This window comes from Myotis daubentonii, chromosome 12 (genome assembly GCF_963259705.1).
Source record: "Myotis daubentonii chromosome 12, mMyoDau2.1, whole genome shotgun sequence".
Taxonomy (NCBI): Eukaryota; Metazoa; Chordata; class Mammalia; order Chiroptera; family Vespertilionidae; genus Myotis; species Myotis daubentonii.
This window is the reverse complement of record NC_081851.1, coordinates 78,096,021-78,119,416: the sequence shown is the minus strand read 5'-3', so window position 1 is coordinate 78,119,416 and position 23,396 is coordinate 78,096,021. Positions and strand designations below refer to the sequence as shown.

Below are 23,396 nucleotides of genomic sequence, written 5' to 3'. Positions count from 1 at the left end.
CAGGCCGCCTGCCAGCTCTCTCCTCCTTGGGTGGACGAGAGGAGCCGCACCCCGATTCTGCACCGAGGCCAGGCTCAGGTGGACTTTCCGGGGGGAGGGGGCTGCCTTTCTCGGCAGGAGACCCTGGCTCCTGCACCTGTGGCTCCGCCAGTCTCCCCACCTTCCAGAAGGACCCGTGTGCAGTTCCCCGTCAACGGTCTCATTTCCTCTGTGGTCGGAACCTGGAATGTGTGTTTGAGCCTGAGTAGGTGGCTGGAGATTAGAACATAAATATGTCATGATCCAGGAGTTGGCTGGCTCCACGGGAACACGGCCTCGCTCCCAGGGGGCCACCTGCCAGGGCCCGAAGGACCCTTCTGGGCTCTGATGTCGGGGGTGAGGGAACCAGGCAGCCCCCAGCCCACGGGGGGGGGGGGAGGGGGAGGGGGAGGGAGGGAGGGAGGGAGAGGGAGAGGGAGAGGGAGAGGGAGAGAGAGAGAGAGAGAGAGAGAGAGAGAGAGACAGACAGACAGGGGAAGGCGGGGGGACGGGGGTGGGGGAGTGATGCCAAGAAGTCTGGCTAGCTGATTAGCTCAGCTTCCCTTAGTAGCTGCAGTCAATTTGGGCCTGTAATGGGGCAGACACAGGCCCAGCTGGGAGGGGTCATTTAAGGCGTGGGCTCTCTTCCCTCCTGTTCCTCCCACCTGCTCCCTGCCCACGGCCTCCAGCAGCAGAGCGAGCCCTCCCGGCACAGCCTGCACCGCACGGGGCTGAGCCCTGGCTGGGAGCAGGGCCAGGAGGAAGGCAGTGCCAACCCCAGCAGAAAGAGGCCAGTCAGAGCCCCCGCTGCTCCGGGCAGACACAGGCACGGGCGCCTCTCGTCACAGGCTGTGGGGCCTGCATAGACCTCAGGCAGCGAGCACAGAGCCCAGGCAGCGAGCACCGACCCCGGGCAGCGAGCACTGACCCAGGGCAGCGAGCAGGGACCCCGGGCAGTGAGCACAGACCCCAGGCAGCGAGCAGGGGCCCCGGGCAGCGAGCACCGACCCCGGGCAGCAAGCAGGGGCCCCGGGCAGTGAGCACAGAGGCCTGGCAGCGAGCACCGACCCCGGGCAGCGAGCAGGGGCCCCGGGCAGAGCAGCAGGGCAGCGCCTGGCATTGAGGTTCCCCTGCACCCCATTTGTTTTCAGCCTGACCCAGCCTCCTCCCAGGTAACGTTAGTCCACGAGCCCCCAGGGCTGATGGGACAACAGGGAGGCTGCTCTGCGGGGAGGGGGGGGCGGGCAGGCAGTGCTGGCTCAGTGCCCTGTGTGGTGAGTGCCCGCCTCTCCTGACAGGGGTCAGGCCCCGGCCTCCCTGGCCACCTCTTGGTGCTCCTGCGGTTGCTCTTAAAGGGGCCTGCGCGTGAAGTAAAAGGCTGGGCAAGGCCTCCGCCTCCCGCAGCGCCCGGCGCTGACCGTGACCCGTGGAAGCCGGAAGGGCCTGGGCGAAGGCGCCATCGGGAGCCACTGAGGAGCTGCCTGGGCGCTGGGCCGGGTCCCTGGACGACATCCTCCCCGCACACACGGGAGCAGGCGGGCACCTCCCAGGCCAACGGCTCTACGTGGCTTATCTCGTGGAGGACAGGAGGGCCAGCGGGTGTCGGGCAGATGCCCTGGCCTTGGGGAGTCCGGGGAAAGCAGGGCTGGGGGCCCACCCAGTCGGCATCTGGGGACTCGGGAAAGTTCCGCGTCACCAGCGGCTAAAGCCAGGGAATAAGCCTGCGGAGGACGGGGGTGGGGGGGTGGGCAGGGGGAGGGGCAGGGGGGCAGAGGGGGTGGGGGCAGGGGGAGGGGCAGGGATGCTCTGGGCCGAGGGCCCTGGCCGCCACGACCCAAGGGCAAGGCAGGTGGCTCCTGTGGGGCGTTAATATGCATTTCAGCACAAAGACATGGAGAGAGGACAGGGCGAGCTCGCAGGGTGGGTGTGGGAGCCAGATGAGCCAGGGGTGGATGCTGCTCCAGCCCCACACTTGCCATGGGACCTGGACAAGTTACTCATAGTTTCTCGGAGCTGAGCCCGGCCAGCGTGGCTCAGGGGTTGAGCGTCGCCCTAGGAACCAGGAGGTCACAGTTCGATTCCCAGTCAGGGCACATGCCTGGGTTTCGGGCTCGATCCCCAGTGGGGGGCCTGTGGGAGGCAGGCGACCCATGATTCTCTGGTATTGAGGTCCCCCGTCCCCGTCCCCGCACTGTGCTTGCTCATCATTGACGTTTCTCTCTCTCCCTCTTCCTTCCTCTCTGGAATCAATAGAAAATAAATAGATAAACGTGGGAGCTGGTCTCTCCCTCGCAGCATCCTGGGGAGGGCCCTGCGCTGGCACCCACAGGGCCCTGGGCAGGCGGGGGAAGGGCGGGGGGGGCGGGGGCCGCTTTCCCACTTCCTCATCCAGCTGAGCGCCCCCTTTCCCGCCTGTCAGTGATTTATGGGAATCCAGCTCAGCCGGCGCTGGCGCTGGGGCGACACAGCGAGCGCCCTCTTGTCTTTGGTTCAGGTTTGGAGGCAGGGTGCTCCCGGGGCCGGTAGCTGTGTCCAGTCGTGACGTACAGGCGCTGAGTGATGCCTCTGCTGCTTTAAGGGACAGCTGTGCCCTCCCCCCTGCCCCCCGGGGAGCCCCAGGCGTCCCTCCCCCCTTCCCTCTGTCTGGCCTGGTCCCGCCTCTGGACCGTAATCCCGGGAGGGGCGAAGTGTGGGGTCTTTGCTCAGAACCGCATTCAGGACCGGAGACGCCGTTTGTGAAATAAAGTGTGGGGCCCTCGATCACCAATGACTAGGGATTTCAACCCGGCGACGGCAGAACCTTAGCCAGCGTTGGGCCTGGGCCACCTTGATGAAGCTGGGCCTACGGCACTGAACCCCACTGGGCCTCCTCCCCGCTGTCCACCCCTCTCGCCCCCCCACCCCCATTCTGCTTTCTCCCCCTCCTCGTGGCACTCACATGGGCCCTGGCCGCCTGGGTTCAGATTCAGCTCTGCCACGTCTGGTGATGAGTCCTGAGTCCAGTGACTTAAACTCTGTGCCCTTTCCTCACCTGCAACGCCCTCCAGGCATTCGGGGGGCGCCCCGCGCCGTGTGGGGTGCATGGCGGCACCCTGAGGGCTGGCTGTGGTTGCTATGTTATCAGGGAGATTCACAGACGTTGTGCAGGGCGCTTGGCTGTGTGTTGTAATCGCCATGCTAAGGATTCGACTGGCTGCACAGGGCAGTCAGTTCTGCTGTTGATGCCGTCTGGGTTCCGCCTGCTGCCTGTGGGCCCTGTCCATGGTCACACGCACCCATTTCCCTCGCGAATACATTGGAGTGGGATTGTTGGGTCGTGGGTGGGCCACTGGCCACTGTTTAGCTTCAGTAGATGGGTGTCAGTGTTGAGGTCCTGATATAGTACGATCATAATACGCATTAAAAATTTTTAAATATTTCTATTGATTTTCAGAGAGGGAGGGAGAAGGATAGAGAGATAGAAACAAGGATGAGTTGAGAGGGAAGCATCATTGATGGGCTGCCTCCCGCACGCCCCCTGCTGGGGATCGAGCCTGCCACCCGGGCCTGTGCCCTGACCTCGACGCCTTGGTTCTTGAGTTGATGCTCAGCCCCTGAGCCACACTAGCCGGCCACGTTAAGTTGTGTGGCCCGCCCGTTTCACTCAGCGTTCTTCATCTCTGCTTTTTAAGTCAAGTCTTTATTTTGAGGTCATTGCAGATTCTGGCGCAGTTGTGAGAAATAAGCCAGAGTGCTCCAGTGTCCCCCCATTGGAAACATCTTGCAAAACGCTAGGGCAACATGGCATCAGCATAGAGATCCGCCCACCCACCTCATCCAGATGCCGGCTCCTCTGTGCTCGTGTGTGTGTGTGTGTGTGTATGTGTGAGTGTGTATGTATGAGTGTGAGTGTGTGTGTGAGTGTGTGTGTATGTGTGAGTGTGTGTATGTGTGAGTGTGTATGTGTGTGTGTGTGTGTGTGTATGTGTGAGTGTGAGTGTGTGTGTGTGTATGTGTGAGTGTGTTCCTGCTCTGGGTCACCTGTGTGGGTTTGTGGCTCTACCACCAAAGTGAAGCCACTGGGCCATTCCCACACCACCAGGATCCCTCCAGGGGGTCTTCATTTTTTTCTTTTTTAAAGATTTTTTTATTGATTTTTAGAGAGAGAGGAAGGGAGAAGGAGAAAGAGGCTCAGACAATCAACCCCCCTCGGTTCCCCGGCTGCAAGCGCTGCCTCCTCCCTCCCACCAGAAGGGTCCCCGAGACGGGTCAGCTCTGAAGTTAATTATAATTGCGGCAACTGCAGCCAGGTTGTCATGGAAACCTGCACTCGTGGCTTTGTCTGTGGGACTGCAGCTTCTCTGTAGGCCGGCAGCTTCTCGACCCGCAGCCCCAGCCGATCCCCCTTCCTTCTGCCCAGCCTGGATCTCAGGTCGTCGGGGGAGCTGGGGAGGAGGCGGTTAGAGAGCCCTCCCATCCCGGCTCTGGGAAGGCAGCAGGAGGCCTGTGCTGGGACCCGCGTCTGCTCTCTGTGAGGGCGGCTGTGTCTGGGAGATGCGGGTGCTCCGCGGCCTGGGGCTGGCCCCAGGGGCCCAGGACACGCTGATGGCCAGCAGGACACTGGGAAAGGCGGGGGCGTTGTCCTCCTGCGTGTCTGTGGGATTCCAGCCAAGTCAGTTCAACTCTCACAGCTGGGAGCTGTCTAAAATGGGGATGGGGCCCAGCTGGTGTGGCTCAGTGGTCGAGCGTTGGCCTATGAACCAGCAGGTCAGGGTTCGGTTCCTGGTCAGGGCACGTGGCCCGGTTGCGGGCTCAATTCCCAGCAGGGGGTGTGCAGGAGGCGGCTGATCCATGATTCTCTCTCATCGTTGATGTTTCTATCTCTCCCTCCCTCTCTGAAGTCAATGAAAAAAAAATGGGGATGGGGCGAGTGAGAACGGACACAGCGAGAGGGCTGCCACCTACAAGCGAGGAAGACAGCTCTCACCGGAAGCGGCAGGTGACTGCGTTTGGCAGCCCGAGCTGAGGTATGGAGGGGGCAGGGTGGGGAGGCTGTTCCCCAGGGAAACAGGCAAGAGGGCATCGCCCTGCGGCCTTGGTCAGGGCTGCGGCCTGCAGTCTGCACGCGGCACCCGCACAGCTGCCTGCATTCTGCACACGGCACACGCACAGCTGCCTGCACAAGGCACACGCACAGCTGCCTGCATTCTGCACAAGGCACACGCACAGCTGCCTGCATTCTGCACACGGCACACGCACAGCTGCCTATAGTCTGCACGCGGCACACGCACAGCTGCCTGCACATGGCACACGCACAGCTGCCTGCATTCTGCACACGGCACACACACAGCTGCCTACAGTCTGCACACGGCACACGCACAACTGCCTACAGTCTGCACACAGCACACGCACAGCTGCCTGTAGCCTGCACATGGGCACAGGCACAGCTCTTGCCCGTGAACCTGGTAGTAGACCCGTTAAGTGGGGCTGTGCTAAGGCTCAGGGATGATACAGGGAAACAAACCCATTTTCCCCACCCAGAGGGGAAGCCTGGGGGGTGACGGTGCCTGTCTGGGGCCAGTCCTGTGTGAGCAGCAAGTGCCCAAAGCTGGTGCATTCGGACCTTGAAAACCCAAGTTCACGGCTCGGGGCCTTCTCCATGACTCAGCGTCCAACTCAATGGCCCCTCCCACCGATAGGCTGTGTCCTCTTCTGGGGTGAGGCGGGAAGACCTCGGCCTCTGTCCCCTACATGGTACCGCTCCGGGCCCCTCTGCTCTGACAGCCTGAGACTCGGGGGGCTGCACAGAGTCCCGAGAGCTTAGCTGACCAGCCAGAGGACTCAGTGGCCGACTCAGTCAGGGCGTTTTGCCAGCTCCCCTGTCCCTTTCCCGCTCTTCTCTGCTCAGTCTGGGTCCCGGGGCCGGTCTCTATGGACTTGCCAATGGCCCACCTGCCCCATCGCCCTGGGCTTGGCAGGGGGGGAGCCCTGGCTGGAGATGCAGGTGCAGGCGGAGGGAGGGGCTGGGACGTTCGTGCTCCTCCCGCCTCGGAGCTTCCACCCAGATGGGGGCTTCTCTCTCCCGTGGGCCTGGGGAGGGTACCAGCTTCCCACAGGGCAGGACGCCCAGGCCTCCGTCCCTCCCTCCCCCTCCGTCCTCCCCTCCTCTCCTCTCCTTCCAGGCTCTTCTCAGGGCCGCCGGGCACACCTGCAGGGGCCTGTCCCTGCTCAGGACACAGTGCCGAGACCATCCTCCCGGCCAGCGGCACTGCGTGAGGGCCTACTGTGTGCCAGGGGACCATGTGGGCACTTGTGAGTCACGACACGATGGGCCTCCGATGCCGTCTGCTTCGCAGCTCAGGTCCGGGTTTCACAAGGCGCACGCCCTAACCGGGCCGTTCTGCCGCCCCCACAACAGGCCGAGGCTCCGGACTTCTCAGCAAAGCCAGCCGGTCCCAGAGCAGTCCTCCCGCCCCACGGACGGGGCTGGGCTCCAGCAGAGCAAATGTGAGATGGCGGCAACGACGCCGACGGACACATGCGATAGAGCAGGAAGGCAGGCGCAGGGAGTTAGCGGGGCGCGCGCTGGTGTGTTTTTCTGTTTTTCGTGAATCCTCAGCAGAGGACATTTTTCCATTGATCTTTTAGAGAGAGTGGAAGGGAGGGGGAGGGGCAGAGAGAGGCACACATCGACTGAGTGCCTCCTGAATGCGTCCCAACCGGGGCCATGCCTGCAGCCGAGGCACATGCCCTTGACCGGAATCAAACTCTGGCCCCTTCCATCCGCAGGCCGGCCCTCTACCCACCGAGCCAAACCGGCGAGGGCCAGACATTTCTCTCCGGCTGGTCCTGGCTGGAGTGTGAAACAGAGGCAGCTCACAAAGTAAGATAAATCCTGCGAGCCCTCAGCCCATTTCGGCGCTTAATGCAAAACATAAACACATTAAAGTCGTTTCAGGATCTGGAGGAGTTTGAATAATTCAGCTCCATCATCATTTACTCCAAAATGCCTCATTTCGTCTGATGAGTCATCCCTGAGAGGGAAAGCGAGAGATGTATGGTGGCAAATAACAGGGCTGCAACTCAGGGAGCCGGGAGGAGGCTGCCGCTCCCTGATGGACGCCCCGGGCCAGGCTCCGAATCGGTCCCGGAGAAAGTGTGTGCGACAGGCGTAGACGCGTCCCAAGGGGCCCGACTCCTGGGGCCTTGGGGCCACGCCCCCGTCCAATCTGAGCCTCTGCTTGTTTCCTGCGGAGCAGAGTGGGGCTCCTCCCAGCTTCTGCGAGGCTGGGTCGGCCCCGTGTGGGTGAGGGTGGGCACGGCAGCGCGGCTGGTGTGCGTGATGTCTGAGACGGACATCCTCCCACTGGCATGGAAGGGAGGGAGGAGCAGGGTCACGCAGAGGGTGGGGGCCAGGATGGTGGACACATCGGCCCCAGCCGTTGTTTTCTCCCCGATGTTGCCCAGGTCCTGGGGGTGAGCTGATGGTCGAAGGCCCTCATGGCATCCAGGGCCAGGTGATTGGCTCAGGGCAGTGGTCGGCAAACTCATTAGTCAACAGAGCCAAATATCAACAGGACAACGATTGAAATTTCTTTTGAGGGCCAAATTTTTTATTTTTTTTATTATTTTTTTTAATATATTTTATTGATTTTTTACAGAGAGGAAGGGAGAGAGATAGAGAGTTAGAAACATCGATGAGAGAGAAGCATCGATCAGCTGCCTCCTGCACATCCCCCACTGGGGATGTGCCCGCAACCCAGGTACATGCCCTTGACCGGAATCGAACCTGGGACCCTTCAGTCTGCAGGCCGACGCTCTATCCACTGAGCCAAACCGGCTTTGGCAAGAGAGCCAAATTTTTTAAACTTAAACTATATAGGTAGGTACATTGTTATTAACTTAATTAGGGTGCTCCTAAGACTGAGGAAGAGCCACACTTAAGGGGCCAAAGAGCCGCATGTGGCTCGCGAGCCGCAGTTTGCCGACCTCGGGCTTAGTGATAAGTAGGTAACCTGGTCTGGCCAACGAGATATTAGAGGGAACCTGTGAGGGAGGTGCTAGGAACGGCTTCTCCTGCCCCAGCCAGTTTGGCGCAGTGGACTGAAGGGCCCTGGGTTCGATTCCATCAAGGGCACGTGCCCGGCTGTGGGCTCGATCCCCAGTGGGGGTGCGTGCAGGAGGCAGTCAATCAATGATTCTCATCATTGATCTTTCCATCTCTCTCACTCTCTCCACTCTTCTCTTAAATCAATAAAAACATTTAAAAAATTATACCTATTCAAAAAAAAAAAAAAAAAAGAAAGGATTTTCCTGTTTGATCCCAACAGAATCACATGAGAAACGCCCCTTTGTTCTCCCTCTCCCTCCCGGTTCTGGTTCTGGACACGGTTGTGCAGAGTTGAGGCCCCCAGCCCCGGTGTGGGGTGGGGGCTGGGAGAGGGAGCCACTCAGCTCAGCAACTGTTACGTCAGGATCAACGGGGGCCCTCCCAGCCTGAGGATTACTCTAATGGGACCGCGGCGAGACCCAGGGGGCGGGAGTAGACGATTCTGAGTCATGAAATCATGAAGGCCTCCATTCCGAGTCAGTCCTGGAGGGCGTGTGTGTGTGTGTGTGTGTGTGTGTGTGTGTGTGTGTGTGTGTGTGTGTGTGTGGGCTGGTGCGGACGCAGCGCCGAGGTCGTCCCGCAAGCTGAGCGGGCTCACAGCACCTGCTTCCTCCACGCGCGTCACTTGTGACAAAGCCCGATTCTTCTCGCGGGGACCTCGCGGGACCTCGCGGGAGGGGGACTCTGCCGCGGAGAGCCCGTGCCGCACGCGTCTGTTAACGTAAGCTGTGTGCAGGGCTACTGGTTCACGCTTGGCTGCGTGAGCTGCTGTGATATTTCATTTTGGGGAACAAAAATCTTTCCATGGGTTGGCGTGTGACAGTCTCCCCGGAGCTGCAGAGCCTCCTAGCGAACGGCCTGTGGGAAGTCCCGCCATGTCCCGCAGCCCCTCGCACTCGGCTCACCCCGGGCCAGCGGCTCTTCCCTCCGTGTCGCCGTCTCGGGCGATGTTGGGCTGGGAAGCTCTGGGCAGCCACCCCAGGCCCAGCCCGCTCAGAGCTGGCTTTGTGCTTCAGTCCGTGCCCGGGCGGACCGGCTCTGCGTCATGTGCGGGGAAGTCACACTATTTCTTCATTCAGCAAATGTGTACCCAGCACCTGTTACAGTGCCAGGCCCCCTATGGCTCTGAGGACATGGAGTTGAACCAGTCAGGTGAGTTTCTGCTGTGCATGGCCCCAGAGTCAGGAGGAACATTTGTTAGCATTAAAAGAAAATGGATTTTAGTGAGGAAGGGAGGGGAGAGGGAGGGGAAAAAGAACACCGATGATACTCTGGCCTGTTTGGCTCAATGGATAGAGCATCGGCCTGCAGACTGAAGGGTCCTGGGTTCGATTCCAGCAAGGGCACGTACTTTGGTTGCAGGCTCCTCCTTGGCCTGGGCCCTGGTTCAGGGGCGTGCAGGAGGCAACCAATCGATGTGTTTCTCTCACATCAATGTTTCTCTCTCTTTCCCTCTCTCCTCCACTCTCTCTAAAAATCAATGGAAAATATCCTCGGGTGAGGATTTAAAAAGAAACATCAATGGTGAGAGAGATCATTGATCAGCTGCCTCCTGCACACCCCCCACTGGGGATCAAGCCCACAACCCAGGCATGTGTCTTGACTGGGAATTGAACCGTGACCTCCTGGTTCATAGGTTAATGCTCAACCCCTGAGCCACACTGGCTGAGCAAGGATTTTAGCGTGCTAATCCTATGGTGACACAGTTCACCCTCCCAGTGGCAAGGATATAAGCACTGTGCTCCGGGTGGCAGCTCGGGGGCAGCAGTGGCCCTGGGTGCAGCAGTGGGCCACCTTGGCGCCCCACCTCAGGGTGCTGACGGCTTCCCTACCTCTGCATAGCACCCCTGCCCCCACTGCACCTCCAGCCTGGATCCGGGCGGCTCCCCTTGTCTGCAGCAGCTGGTGACGGACAGGCGGCCACAGTGCAGCGTGAGCAGATCTAGGAGGCGGTGGTGGGGAGGGTGTGCGTGTGCATGTATGCGTGCTCATGTGCATATGTGTACATGTGTGCGCGCATGCGTGTAAAAACAAACAACTCGATTCTAAAACTTATATGGAAATGCAAGGGGCCGAGAAAAAGCAGGCGACCTTGAGGAGGGAAAACAAAACTGGAGAACTTCACCACCAGGTTCCAAGACTGGGTCACACGCTGCAGCAACTACTACAGCGACAGCGACAGCGACAGCGTGGTGATGGCCAGGGCGACGGGGGCGGCGGTGCTCGCAGGCCCCCAGGCACGTGCTGCGCTGCGGGGTTTTGCTCAGAGGACTTGGGGGGCACTGCCTTTGCTTTCGCCGCGCTTAAAGCCAAGTTGCGACAGGGAGGCCACAGCGACCGAGGCTCCCAGGGCGTGGCCGGAAGGCTGCTTCGGGGAGCTTCGTGTTTGTGTGTTGGCGAGTTTGGATCAACCCGTTTACTTTCTCTAGAACGACATTTAAACCGCTTTCCTGAGAAGACATTGAATTATTCACGTCCCTGCAAGGAGAGGGCCGTGCTATTGCCGGTCCGCAACGCGCCCGCCCTCAGCTCCCTCTTCCCAGCATCCTGGGTGCAGACCTGTCTGCTGCCTGTGTCCCAGCAGCCTCAGTGGTCGCCTCGCGGGGCTGGGGGGCTCGGGTCTTCAGTTAGTGCACCTCCAGGCGTGCCCTGGCTCACACTCTCTCTCTCCTTCTCTCTCGCTCTCTCTCTCTCTCTCTCTCTCTCTCTCTCTCTCTTTCTCTCCTTCTCTCTCTCAGCTCCATTCTGCCTGCCTCTTCATTCAAAGCAGTGAACCCTTTCATCTCATTTTGTCGCCGATGCCGAGTGGCCTTGCTATATTTGACTCCCTGAATCACCGCATCCGGATTTGATCCATTATTGATGACGGCTCGCGCTGGGGGATGGCGGGTGAATCACGCCCCTGCCTCCGGTGGGGGGCCCCCCACCTCTCCACTCACCCCTCTTTGAAGCTGGACTCCGGTGGGGGAGCTGCCCGCCAGGGGCCCTGCGAGAGGGAGGCATGCAGATGAGAGGGGAGTTCTGGGCTCCCCCAGGCCTGTGTGCCGGCCGGTTCCCCGTCAGCTGCAGGCAAACAGAGTCCCTCCAGGGGTGTCCGTGCAGCTGGGACCAGGGCCAGGGAGCCTGCTCTGCTCGAGCCGGGGGCGCCTGGGGAGCCGGCGTGCGGAGAGAGCCCGCTGCAGCCGCACACCTGGCCTGTGCCATCAGTTCCTCTCCCCGGGGGCGGTGTGACTTCACACAGCCCATGCCCGTCTCCCAGCGGCTGTCCCCGCTGCCCAGCGGCCGCCTGGGGTCCTGGGCTTCCTTGTGCGTCTGCGGCCGCGGTCTGGAGGCCGGGCCTGGCCTCGGCGGGCGTGTGCGGGAGGCAGCCCCGGCTGGACACCAGCTGGATGGGGAGGAAGCTCAGCGAGCGCTCCCGGGCCTCGCCTCTGGCCCCGGATGGACCCGGACCCGGCGCCACGTGACGGCTGCGTTTCCTGCCGAGGGAACCTGTGCCCCCCGGCAGGAGCCAGCCCTCTGCTGGGTGGATGTTGGGCGCAGCCCCCCACCCCGCGGCGGGTGCCAGGCGGCTCTGGAGAGAGTGCCAGGCTTGGGCCCAGTGCTGACTCTGTCACGCCCTCACGGACCCGGGGGCGAGGCGGCCAGGCTGGGTACCGGCTGGCGTGTGCCGTGCGAGGGGGCTGCTGCTGTTGGGAAGTAGTTTGGCTCTGGGGAGAGCACATGGTGGGGTGCCCACCCCTCCGCCGGGAGAATGCCAGGCCGCTCTGACAACACGGGAAGGAGCGCTGTCCAGGGGGAGGTGGGGGCTGGCAGAGTGAGCTCAGCAGGGGCAGACCATCTCCCCTGCAGACGCCCCACCCTGAGGCAGGCGCCCTGCTGGTGCGGAGGGGGCTGGTCCAACTGGAGACAGACAGTAAGCAGGGTCCCGAAGGGCAGCAGCACGGCCGGGCTGCCGTGAGATGCCAGCGCACGCCCCAGGCGCTCACCTCCCCTGCTCAGGCACCTGCTCTCCCTGGGACCCGGGACACGGCCCTCTGGTGGCCCGCAGACCCCGAGTGATTCCAGCAGGCCCGTCAGTAGCCGAGTGATTCTGGGTGTGGCTCCATCAGCGGCGGCTGTCATCACGGTAATGACTGTCCTGCTCGCTGTGCTCCGCCCGAAGCGCTGCTCTTCTTGGCCTCAGGAGCAGCGGGGCCGTGTGTCTCCCGGTCCCAGGGTCACGCTCAGGCCTCTGGTTCTCCTGCAGGAGCCTGTCCCCTGAGTCACCTGCCAGGACAGAGGCTGCTGTCGCCTGTGCCTCCCTCGGGGGCGAGGTTGTTAATCAGGGTGGTGATGATGGTGATGGTGATGGTGGTGGTGGTGATGGTGATGGTGGTGATGGTGATGGTGGTGATGGTGATGGTGATGGTGATGGTGATGGTGATGATGGTGATGGTGGTGATGGTGGTGATGGTGGTGGTGGTGATGGTGATGGTGGTGGTGGTGGTGGTGGTGGTGGTGATGGTGGTGATGGTGATGGTGGTGATGGTGATGATGATGATGATGATGGTGGTGATGGTGGTGGTGGTGGTGATGGTGATGGTGATGGTGATGGTGGTGGTGATGGTGGTGATGGTGATGGTGATGGTGATGATGGTGGTGGTGGTGATGGTGATGGTGATGGTGGTGGTGGTGATGGTGATGGTGGTGGTGGTGATGGTGATGGTGGTGATGGTGATGGTGATGGTGATGATGGTGATGAGGCCCACGACTCCGTCCCGGTGCACACACAGCCCCTTACATTCACCCACAGGTTCCCGATCGGCATCTTGCTTCCTCGTCCCAGCCACCCTGGGGCTCAGGGACCGTCCCTTGACCAGGCAGGGCTCCCCGAGGGTCTGGAAGCCACCACCCAGCTGATCACAGTGCAGCCCGCACTCCACTCGGGGGGACTGGCCCAGGACAGAGCTCATCGCACCACGAGCGGCCACCGCAAGCCTTTGTCCCCGTGGAGTGATGTGACGGCACCATCCCCGCTGGCACCGGCAGAGGAGAGGGTGGAGACGCACAGGGCAGGAGGCCGCGAACGGAGGGCCAGGAGTGTGGATGGAGAGAGTCAGGCTGGCTGGTCCCATCCGCCCTGGTGACCCCCCGCCCCCAGGACAGATTCAGAGGCTGAGTCATCCTCTGAGCCCAGGGAAGTGGGGGGCCCAGCACCCCAGAGGTGGTTGGTCACCTCGCATTCGTTATAAGGGAATGAAACGAGCGACTCCTGAGAGGCAGCCAGTGCGTGTCAGTGGAAGCTGAGTTGCAGGGGTGGCAGTGGGGAGCTGTGTGGAGCCGCGGCAGCTGGGCAGGCGGGTGAGGAGTGTGAACAGGCACGGGCGAGGGGGGCTGGCCGCTGGGCCCCCCGCGCTGTCCTCCAGGGCTGGGGTCAGCAGAGCTGACCACCTCATTTGCACAGACCCGGGGACCTGGGGTCCTTCGGTTCCAGAAGTCGGACTGAGCATGACCGAGCCTGTGTCCTCACCTCGGTCCCGAGTTGGCGAGCAGTGAAGGAGAGGAAAGGGATCTCCTAGCGTGACCAATGGAGCCCTCTCTCTCTTATGGGGACCCACCCTCACCTGCTCACAGTCCTTACCTTCTGTTCCGACGCTCCCCCCGCCCTGAGGGGTCCAGAGGCGGCTAGGGAGCCAGGCCTGGCCAACTGGACCCTCATCCCCCGGGTCAGACTGGGCAGGAGCCACCAGGAGAGCTGCCCCTTGCTGGCGAGGGGGGCCGGGCACGCCTCTCTCCCCGGCCGGTTGAGGTGATGGGAGCCGGGACGTGCAGGGGGAGCCTTTGCCATCAGGAGGGTGAGAGCAGCGGCCTGTACCTGACAGAAGAGCCAGGGCCCCATCGGAGCCCCCACCAGCCGCGTCTGCGTCCCACATCCCTTCTGGGCGTCTTCGCATCGCGAGCCGGTAAAGCCCCTTTTCTGCTTAAACTCGATGGAGGTGGGTTTCTCTAAACTGTGTCGCTCTCTTAAACACCGTCATTAGTGCTTGCGACTCGTTTATCTTCAGGCCTTTTAATCAAATGTTCTGTGGGACAGGAAAACTCTAATTGCGTGGAGAGACATTGAATGAGGGCGGCCTTGCGCCCACTCGCTTGGGGGAGGCTGGCCGTGGGGACGAAGGCCTCGCCAGCCCCCGAGCCATCGCAGCTCCGGGTAACCGGCCTGGGGGCGCAGGCCTGGCAGGCGGTGATGGTGAGTGAAGTGCCAAGGAGGATCGAGCCCCTCGCCAATGACCTTTCTCCCAGGCTGGACTGACAGGCCAGCGCCTCCCCTGCGTCACCCCCACTTCACCGCCCAGCGCCCATCTCCCCCTCTCGTTGGGCCGCTTTCCCCAGGGACCTGCAGGTTCCCCGGGACGGGTGGTTCCCGGGGGAGCGTGGCGTGACAGCTTCCTGGTGAAGCGGCCCGGATGGCCATGCGTGTCACGTGTGGCCTCCCCTCCGCGCTCGTTCTGTTGTTAGTATGACGGAGCTCGCTGCGGCGGTAACACTCCCCCCGCCCCCCCCGAGGGCGTCCACTCGTCTCCACTGCAGGAGCTGTGCTTATGACTCCTTGTGGGTGTGAGCCTCCCTGCTGGTGCGGCCAGGCCAACCGGGAGCCGTCCCCACAGAGCCCTCTGGGTGACGGAGCCCGCGGGGACCTGCGGATTCTGTGGCTGGTTGTTCACGTGCAGCGGTTCGGAGGGCATGTTCACCCACCGACAGGGGGACACGCTACCCACTGGCCGTCTGGCTCCGGTGCGGTGACGGGGCTCCTGTAACCTGGGGTGTCCTTACTCGGCTCCGTGGGGGTCAGCCTGGCTCGCATTGGAGCCACCGGGGTCTTTCAAGTCAGTGCCCTGGGCCTGGGGCCGGTACTTTTTTTAAAAAAAAGTGTTTTTATTGATATGAGAGGGAGAGAGGAAGGGAGAGGGAGAGATGAAAACATTAATGATGAGAGAGGAACATGGATTGGCTGCCTCCTGCACGCCCCCTTCTGGGGATATTGCCCGCAACCCGGGCGTGTGCCCTTGACAGGGAATCAAACCGTGACCCCTTGGTGCAGGGGTGGGCAAACTTTTTGACTCGAGGGCCACAATGGGTTCTTAAACTGGACCGGAGGGCCGGAACAAAAGCATGGATGGAGTGTTTGTGTGAACTAATATAAATTCAAAGTAAACATCATTCCATAAAAGGGTACGGTCTTTTTTAGTTTTATTCATTTCAAACGGCCGGATCCGGCCCGCGGGCCGTAGTTTGCCCACGGCTGCCTTGGTGCCTGGGTCCATGAAGCTCCACCCTGAGCCACACCCGCCGGGCTGGGGCTGTGCTTGTAATTCCCAGTGGTTTTAACGCACAGCCAAGGTGAGAACCAAGACTGGACCCTCCTTCTCAGAGACAGTCACTCCCAGGAGACTGGGGGAGGGCCGCTGCCCAGAGCTGGGCTGGGGTCTGCGTGGGGGGCAGGCCGAGGCCCCTCCTCCCCTGAGGAAGGCTGCTGGCGCACAGACCTCACTGGGGTCACGGTGTTTACCCAGGACCAGCTGGCGCTTTATCTCCTGGTGCGTGGAGAGGCCGGGGACTGCCTCCGGGAGGCGGGGAGGTGGCCGGCCTTCCTGGGAAACATAAACATGGTTGTTCTGAACCCTCCTGGTGGCCTTGGGCGGGTCCTGCCTCTGCCCTGGGGTGTGGATGGGCGTTCAGGGGGAGCTGGGAAGGCCCCTCCAGCTTTGCCCCTGCGGGCTGCTTAGGCTGGAGTCAGGTGCATCCAGAAAGGGGGGAGGGGCCTAGGACCCCAGAAGCGGGCAGCCGGGCTGGGCCTGAGTCCACAGGGCGCAGCCTCTGAGCTGTGGGCTCCAGGGTCCCTGTCCCGGGCTCCCCAAGGTGCCCCAGGCGGTGACTCCAGGCGCCGAGGGGAAGTAGGACCAGGAGGAGGGGATGGGGGCTCAGTGGGGAGCTGGAGGGCAGCCAGGAGCCCACCATTGGGGTGCTTCCACCCCTCTCACGGCAGAGCCCCTAAGGCCTGAGTGGGGCCGGCTCCGTCTTCCTCTGGAAATGACCTGACCGGGCGGGAGGCCTTGGGGGGAAACTGAGGCCCGGCCCCCAACAGGCCAGCGTTCTCCTAGTTTGTCCCCAGCAGAGCTGCACCCACACTCACATCAGGGCCGACCCTCACTCCTGCTTCCTTGCTCCCTGACCTTGGGGTGAGGCTGGGTGCTTGCGTGCGGAGCATCACGCATTCGGCCGCAGAGGGAGGCTCTGCCCCGGTTGCCATGAGGCAGTTTCACCGGAGTCTCCGGGCCCCTCCTAAAACCCGGACCCGAAACGCCCTCCTTCCTGCCCCTCGGGCTGGCCAGAGGGTCAGCCGGGCCACGGGGGACCAGCTGGCGGGACCGGGAGCGTGTTAGGCCGAGAGGGGATGCTCGCAGGAGCCGCCGGGGTGTGCGCCGTGGTCCTGGGGGCGGACGGGCGCAGGGAGGCCGGCTGGGCTCACGCCGAGGAAGCACTTTTTGCGAATGGGGCCACGCCAGTGCCCCCGGGGCTGCTCGGGTGGCGAGGCCCCAGAGCTGTGAAGGCGCAGGACTCGGGAGCCGGGGCGGAGCCGGGGCCTCCCGAGCCCAGAGGTTTCGTCTATGCAGAAGGGTCACCCCCCGGTCCTCGCGGGAGGCCCCCGGAGCGTGCTTTGCACACAGTGGCATGCGACACACGTGGCCAGACTCGGCCCCGGGAGCTCCAGGGCAGAGGGCAGCGGGAGCTTCAAGGTCAAGGTGCGTGTGGGGAGACGGAGGGCACAGCCCACAGTGGGGGTGGAGTCAAGCCCTACGAGGCCACGGGACCTGCTGGCCTGCGAGCCTTGGGGTGCTGATGGGTGTCATTGGCCGGAGCTCTGCAGAGGCCTCCGGTGAGTGTCTGGGGTTCCTACAGAGTCCCAGGCCGCCTCCCTGCCCTGCGGGGCTCACATTGTGGGGGACAGAGACTGAATGAGGACGTGATGGGTGACGAGCTGTGTGGGGAAGTGGGGCGGAGCAAGGAGGCTGAGTGTGTGCACGGGGTGTCCCCCCCCCCCCCGGGGGGGCCCAGGAGAAGCTGGACCTCAGCCAGAACCCGAGCAGGAAAGGGAGAGTCGGGATGGAAGCTTCTATTGGAGCTGGAACCCGCCCTGGCAAGCGGGGGACCCGTCATGAATGAAGCCGAGCTCAGCAGCCACGTGGCAGAGCAGAGATGGGGGGAGGGGTCTGACTGCAGGAGGGTCAAGGCCGAAGCTGTGCTGGGGGGGAGGGGGCATCCAGCCTGCCGGGCGGAGCCGGGCCACCTAGGTCACGGGGAAGCAGGGTCGCCAGGCTCACTCGCCAGCGGGCCTGCAGACTTCGCGATCAAGCTCTCAGGAAATACCGCTCCATGTGGGCGTCCCCCGCTGCTTCCTGTCCGAGGGCAGGAAGGCCAGACCCCGCCTGCTTTCCTGGGAACGGCTGGCGGGACGCACGCCCGGGCGGCGGGGTCCGTGGAGACTTGGCCCTGGAGCGAGGGGCTCAGCCCTGGGGACGCAGGCCCTCCCTGTCTGTGCTCCAGACACTCCTCCTGGGCGAGCGTCCGTGGGACGATGGCTAGGCCAGGGCTCGCTGATTCCGGGGGCTCGCTGATTCCGGGGGCTCGCTGATTCTGGGGTCCGGGAGCACGTGGGGGCTCGCTGATTCCGGGGGCTCGCTGATTCTGGGGTCCGGGAGCCCGTGGGGGCTCGCTGATTCCGGGGGCTCGCTGATTCCGGGGTCCGGGAGCGCGTGGGGGCCAGGCCCTGTAGCGGCGCCCCTAGGTGGCCGGGTTCTGGCTGCGGGACGGGGCGGTGGGCCAGCCCCTGACCTGCGGCTGGAGGTCCCATGCCAGGCGCCAGCAGGACTGAGGGGCTGTCCCGGGAGGTGAGGGTGCGACGCGGCTTCTCGGGGAACACCAGGCAGACGGAGCGCCCCTGCTCCGGGCCACCAGCAGACGCTTCCGAGGGCCTCCTCGCTCGGTCACCGTCTCTGAGAGCGAAGGGTGGGGAGTCCCCCATCTCCGCTCTCTGTCCTCCCCATCATGGGTCGCAGGACAGGGCAGTGACTTGTGACGCCGGGAAGTGCTTGAAGTTTACAAAGTGAAGCCCGTCCTCTTGCCCTGGACACCCCCCGAGTTATATCCGATTGGAGGCGTTTCACACACGGAGGCTGAGGGGGTCAGGCGCGTGCTCTGGGCACAGCCGTCAGTGCGGGCCGCGTAGCCCAGGTCCTGGAACGGGCGGCGGGCAGGCCATCTGCGTCTCAGCCATCCGAGTCCGAGTCCGCGTCCGCGTCCCAGGACGAGACCCGCTTTCACTCCCTAAAGCCCCAGCTAGGATTCTGAGTTACGTGGTCCGAAAGGAGTGCCACGATGGCTTCTGCTACAGCCCAGCTGACTTGAAGGGGTTCGGCTTAAGGGGGACCAGAGCCCAGCACACAGAATGGGGGTGGGGTGGGGGGAGGAGCCGCCCTGCCCTTTGCCTCAGGTGGGTTCTGCTCAGTCTGGCCTTTGCAGAGCCTGATGGCACGTCCCTGCCCACCACCCTCCCCTCTCCACCCTCCCGGACCCCCTGCAGCTCCGGCCCCCTGCAGCTCCGGCCCCCTGCTCCCCCTGTGGCCCCCGGGGTCCACCACAGGCCCCTCTGCAGATGGCCCCACTGGTCCTGACCTGCCCACCGCCCTCACCGCTGGGGACCCATCTTCACCCGAAAGCAGACATCCAGCGCCCCGATCAGGCCAGACATCAGCAGGCGCCCCTCCCTCCCTCCTTTCCAGCCTCGTCCACTAACTACGGTCCCATCGCACCCATGGGCCACCGGACGGGTGTTCTAGATCCAGGACGCCCTGGGGGGAGGGGACGGGAGCCTGCTGGGGTGTTATGGCGCCTGGGATGCTGTCTGTTGAGGGAGGTGGGTCCCGCCGCCATGCGATGGGGCCTGTGTGCGCACGTGGTCCTGGCTGAGCTCAGGGAAGGGCCGCGTGGGGCGGGAGTCACGCGTGGCTCCGGGATGGACCCCCAGGCGCGTCCTGGGAGGCACAGAGCCATGACTCACAGGCAGCGTGACGCTTGCTTTCTTCTGTCTTTGACATGTTTGTTGTTGGGCTGCGGCTGCATGCGCGTCTGAAAATGCCTCCGGTGGGGCCATTGATCAAATCAAGTGCTTTCTAGTTTTATTCCCCAAATACGGAGACAATTCTCTTTGCAGATAATGTTGCCAGCAGCCGGGGCCTGTGCAGCGGAACCATTTGATTGGAGACGATTCGATTCTGCCAGCAGAGGGAGAGGCGGGGCCGGCGTTGGAGCCTGGGCGCTGGGGCCCGCGCCTTGGGAAGAGCAGGTCTGTCCGTTCACCTCTCTCCTCTGTGGCCGTGGCGGTGGCCGTGGTGACGGGGTGCACAGATCTGTGGAAACACCCAGCCGCTGTCCCGGGCCTCCCCCAGACCGTCCCTGCCCCGGACGCCTCAGCGGGGGAGCTGGGATGCTGGGCGGCAGCTGCCTGGGGACAACGCACCATCCCACCTCCTCAGCTGCCCCCACTGTCCACAGCGGCCCCGTGACCACCCGAACTCCCGCCCTTGCACCTGCTTGAGGGAGAGCCGGCCAGAGGGAACGTGTGGGAGCAGCTCGCCGCCCTTCTGAGCTCTGCGTACACCCCCTACAAGCCCCCTACCACCACCACCAGGGACACAAAGGGTGCCCGCTGCGTGCTACATGCGTGGCCCTGGGCCGGGCTGCCGTCACCTCCGACCTGGCCGGCAGCGTTGGCTGTCCTCCCATTTCTCAGGCAGGCGTGTCCCCTTGCCCAAGGCCACCCATCTGGTGCTGGGCAGAGCTGGGCAGAGCTGGGCAGACCCTCCTCCGCCCTGCGCCGGGCCTGACCTTGGCGCTGTTCTGCTTGTTCCTCCTCGTGTGCGTGGAGCCAGCCTCTGCCCGCCCCGGGCTGGGCTCCTCCAGGGCTGACCTGGCTCAGGGCCTGTGGAGGGGCCCTGGGAACCTTGTGATGGAGGAAACCAACCGTCTGACTTGACTCTCAGACACCGCGACCCTGACCTGGGCAGGCCCCCTCCTCCGGGCCCCGAGGAAGGGCAGGGAGCCGCGAGATGGTCTCCGGGGCCCTGTGGCTCTGCTCCCACAGCAGCAGCGTCTGGACAGACAGGAGGCCTGTCGGTCCGTAGAAGGAAGACCGTTCCTTCGAGCAGCTTCTGAGCAGCAAAGCGCTGTCCCCCTGGATGGCGGGCGGGGTGACAAGTGCGGCCACCCTCCCCCCTTCACTGCTGCTCCTGCCTGCGCCCCCGAGGCTGCAGGAGGCGGGGTTTCCTGAGGGCCTGGCCCAGAGCTCTCCTCCGCCCCTGCAGGGGTGCGGACTCGGGGACCCCTGTGGCATCCCCAAGGGTTGAGGTCTCTGTTCCACTCCCTCCCTGGGCTCAGGGGGGACGGAGGCCCAGGTGGTGGGGACTCCACAGGGTCTCCCAGAATCGGTGGCAGGGGCACCCAGAAGCTGCACCACCTCAGACGGCCCCCCCTCTCCGTTTCTCATGAGCGTCCGCGGCTGCGTCAGTGATGGCACCGCGCCTGGTCTGTGGCCGCCCTGGCCCCCGGCCCCTCCCACCGTGGCTGCGCTGTGGTGTTGGTTTTCCTGAGGCTCTCTCGTCCATCTGGGTCCCGAGAGGCCTGAGTGTCTGGCTTCCGTGGGGGCACCGTGCCAGTCCCCCCACCTCCCGCCTTGCAGAGGAAGCAAGGCCTGGAGGATGAGGAGGGAAGGGGTGGCTCAGTGACAGTCCCCCAGGCCTCGGGCCAGGTCTTTCTACAGGCCTGGGGGGACGGCGGGGAGGAGGTGTCACTTGCTGAAAAGTAGAGCCGCCCGATGAGACATTTTGGTCCCCGAATGAGCTGTACTTGGTGGTCAGTTCCCATAAAGTCTCCTGAAGCCCCCCCTCCACAGCCCAGCTGTGTGGTCTCCGGTGACCCCGGAGGGCAGGGCCCCTTCGAGGCCGGCTCACTGGTGGGGGGCGTGCTTCCTCCAAGCGTCCCCACCCCCCACCCCAAGGTACTCAAGCTGCATTCCACACCCACTTGATTCTCTCTCAAATGGAAGGAAAAATAGCAAAGGGGAGGCCCAGAGCTCTCACAGGCTCCACAGGCTCGGAGAGGGAGTGGCCGCTGAGCTGCGGGAGGGGCCGGGTGCTGGGGGAGGCCACGCAGGGAAGCGCGGTCACAGGCAGAGTTGTCCACCGCGTCCTCCCCACGCGGTGGGTGTCCCTGGGAGGGTCCCTGGGGGCAGGGTTCACACTGACCCCTCTGAAGGGGCTGCCCCAGAAAGCGGACCACGGGGACTGGCTGCCTTTGAGAAGCGTTCAGAGCCCCCCCCGTTTCCTTCACCTGCTGTGGCCCTGCCCCTGGCGGGGGAGCGAGGGGCCCCAGCGCAGAGGGGAGAAGCAGTGGGCAGGCTTGGGGTGCTGGTGGAGTGGGGGAGGCACCTCGTGCCTGGACACAGAGCTGGGGGGCCTGCAGGGTGCACGGGGAGGAGGGCAGCAGGCCCTGCCTGAGGAGTCCCGCTTTCTTGGGGGAAGTGGTTGCGTGGCCACCCCCCCCCCCCTCTTCACTGCTGCTCACCGAGGGGCCTGGGCGGGGCTAGATTGTAGGTGAGCAAGTCTGCATTCCAGCCCAATGGCCACTTGATGAACCCAGCCCTCAAGGCTTCCCCCTGGGTAGCCCCCTAACACCCCCTTGTGTTTTGCATCCACTCAGGTGGCCTCTCCTTTGGACACAAGCATCTTGGGAAGCAGGTCAACCAAGGGCACTGGTGACTCCACCTCGTGTTTCCAGGAAATTCTCAGTGACACGCAGCCTTACCAGTGAAGGTTGGTCCAGGCCTGTGCCGATGGAGTCACGGCCACGCCCGGCCCTGAGCCGGCCGCAGCCTGCAGAGTGCAGGTGGGTGCTGTGTTTCCCGATGATTAAACGGGGGTGTTTGGTTTGCGGTGGATGCTGGGGTGCGCCCACAGGGCATGGTCCTACTTCCGTTCTTCTTGACCTGACTCTCGGGTCGCGGCAGGTTTTAGCTGAGTCCTGGCCTCATGCAACGCCCCCTCTGGGCCTGGCTCCCCCAGACGGCCAGGAGGCTGAAGCAGCGACCGGTCAGTCGGGCCTCTTGCGGCTTTGGGCCTTTCCAAATGCACCCAGGCCAGCGCCCGCCAGCCCGGACTCCCCGGGGGTGGCTGAGCGAGTCCTTGCCAGGTATAGGCCCCGCTGTGGCCCCGCCCGGAGCCCGGGCCGCCACCAAAGGAGCAGAAACTGCCCGAAGCATCTGTGTCGAGAAGGGGGGCGGCCCCAGAGCGCTGCGGTGACCTTCGCTAAAATTAGGCCCCTGGTCCCCGGGCGCAATGGAAACGAGGATGAAAATGAGGAAACAATTGAGGGCATCAGAGGATGTTAAAAATACGGTAGAAATTAATGGGAGCGACGAAACCAGGGCCACGCGAGGCAAGAGCCGCTCTCCTGTGGCTGTCATTTTCGTGGCCGCAGCGGAGGGGGGGGGCGGGGGGGAGGGGAGGGTCCACGGAGCCCTGCTGCTCCGTGCGCCTCCTGCAGCCAGGAACACTGTCCCTGGGGGCCGTGACGTGTCTGCGGCCACGGGTCTCGGTGCCGGAGCCGGGGAAATATGTGGGGCCCCCACCCCTCTCTGCCCCCCGGGAATGGGCGCTGGGGGGGATGGGGGCTGTCTCCTCAGTCCCTCATGGCTACCAAGTCTGTCACTGTGCCCGGCATACAGCAGGTGCCTAATAAACCCGGTCACTACTTTCATTGTTAGTGTTGATCCGTGCATTGAGGGAGGGGCAAGAAGTCAGTCGACAGCCCTGCTGGTGTGGCCCAGCGGCTGAGCGTCAACCCAGGAAACAGGGGGTCACTGGTTCGATTCCTGGTCTGGACACATCCCCAGTGGGGGATATGCAGGAGGCAGCTGACCAGTGATTCTCTCTCATCAATGATGTTTCCATCTCTCCCTCTCTCTTCCTCTCTAAGAATCAATAAAAACATTAAAGTAAAAGAAATTGATAGACAAATAACACACATACTATGTCAGCCAGTACAAGGGCTACGGGGAAAGTAAGGCAGGTGTCGGGGGGCAGGGCGGTGTTGCTGGCTCTGCAGGGCGGGCGGGCGTCTCCTCTGAGCACACGGGCAGGCGCGCACGCCCGCGGCAGGTGCTGCGGCAGGAGGAGCAGCGCGTGCAAAGGCCCTG

At 63.3% G+C, this 23,396-nt stretch overlaps 1 long non-coding RNA gene across 1 annotated transcript; it reads left to right on the top strand.

Annotated features, from left to right (window-relative positions):
• Positions 1–16,929: 16,929 nt before the first annotated feature.
• LOC132213846 (uncharacterized) lies at positions 16,930–23,159 on the top strand. The gene is made up of 3 exons (XR_009448080.1): positions 16,930–17,024; positions 21,902–22,087; positions 22,965–23,159. It is a non-coding gene; the product is annotated as an uncharacterized LOC132213846 (long non-coding RNA).
• Positions 23,160–23,396: the final 237 nt, after the last annotated feature.